General features: G+C 38.1%; 1 pseudogene; it reads left to right on the top strand.

Moving 5' to 3' along the window:
* The first annotated feature begins 628 nt into the window (after positions 1-628).
* LOC105823429 lies at positions 629-1,155 on the top strand (annotated as a pseudogene).
* Positions 1,156-1,588: the final 433 nt, after the last annotated feature.

Here is a 1,588-nt window from a genome sequence, read left to right as displayed (position 1 = left end):
ACGGGGAGTATGAGGGGTACGCCCGAGCCCAGCCTTCCAACCATCCTCTCAATATGCCAGGAATGAACATCTCGAAGACTCAAGACCAGCAATCTGCTTGCCAAATAATACTGAGGGATCCATATTGATATTGGGTGAAACAGAAGAATGGTCCCGATGATCCTTGCCTGAATTTCTGGCCCATAAAATCATGAGATGTGATAAAATGTTTGTTGTTTTATGCCACAAAGTTTTAGGGCAGTTTTTTTAAGGAGAACACATATAGACTACACATTTTAGGAAAACTAAAAGATGAATTCTCTACCACTTTTATACTAAAGCAATATATAGCAGTAATCATAATGATGATAGTTCTCATCAGTGAAAGGACTCTGCAGGCTTTTGCAAAACTATCATTATCCAGCTTGGAGAAACCAAGCCTTTACCTAAGGTATGGTTCCACATAATAGCCTTTCTTATTTAAAAAAAAAAAAAATCCTATTTTAAAATTATTATGGATCAGGAATATTTGGTGAATATTACATAAACTACTGAATATGTGAATCAATCCTGGACTGTGAAATTCAGAGGAGACTTCTGTTTCTGGCTACTGAGGCACGATTATCCAGTGTTCAAACTCAGGAGGAAAATGTGGCCTTTGAATGAAGAGTAGACTGATGTAATGTTGGAGAAGATTGCAAAATACATTGGGGAGAATCTTTAGCTGCTGGTTAACAGGTCCTATGGCACCTGCTGTTTCAGGCTACACAATGATCATGGTGTAGAAATCCTGAAGCTCATTGCTATTTCTCCCCAGACAAGCAAGTGTCTCTGGGGACCTTCTTCAGAAACTTCACTAAGACCAGTACTTTTGGTTGCACATCACAGTTCTCGATTACCTGGTACCCTATGTTGAGTATAAAGTGTGGATAAAGCCTGGGGCAGAGTAGTGCTTCTTGTACCAAAACCAGATGTTGAAAACTGGTCTGGGTGGAATCATTGAAAATACTTCTCAGTACCAGGGAGTGTGGTCTACTCCATGGCAGACATCCCTTTGGGTTTAGGGTGGCAGCAAAATCTACATAAGACTTCAGGAAAGTAGAATTCATGGCAATTGTGGTATTTCATCAAGTAGACATTGTGGAGTATGTGTAGCATGAAGAGACGTTGACTTAAAATGAAGTCATTGTAAGTACTTATGGCTGTGTAGAAGTTCCAAGTTTTGTTTCCTGTGTTTATGTAGACTTTACCATCGTGTTGAATTTTGTCAACACTGTGACCTCTTCAGGGAATTCTATCACTGAAAAATGCAGCCTGGATTCTTATTGTACAGAAATGGCTCAAAAATGGAGTTTCATATCTTCATGTTTGTGACTAAGTAGGATACTTGCTCTGTTTTATATTTGAATCAGAGGACTTCCTGTTCTGAGTAATAGGTTCTAAACTGTTGGAAGTGTATGTTATTAGTATTATCTGTAATAACACTTTGTTTTCCAAACTCATGGTAAGAACATAATGGATTTTCTTTGTTGTTTACTAATATCAGGAAGGATAGATATTGACATATCAGAATAGTAGGCCATAGCTGGGATTTTACAAATGAAATTTG

The sequence above is a fragment of the Propithecus coquereli genome, unplaced genomic scaffold, assembly GCF_000956105.1.
Source record: "Propithecus coquereli isolate 6110/MARCELLA unplaced genomic scaffold, Pcoq_1.0 Scaffold670, whole genome shotgun sequence".
Classification (NCBI taxonomy): domain Eukaryota; kingdom Metazoa; phylum Chordata; class Mammalia; order Primates; family Indriidae; genus Propithecus; species Propithecus coquereli.
The sequence above is the reverse complement of the archived record's forward strand: the minus strand, read 5'-3'. Positions and strand labels throughout refer to the sequence as shown.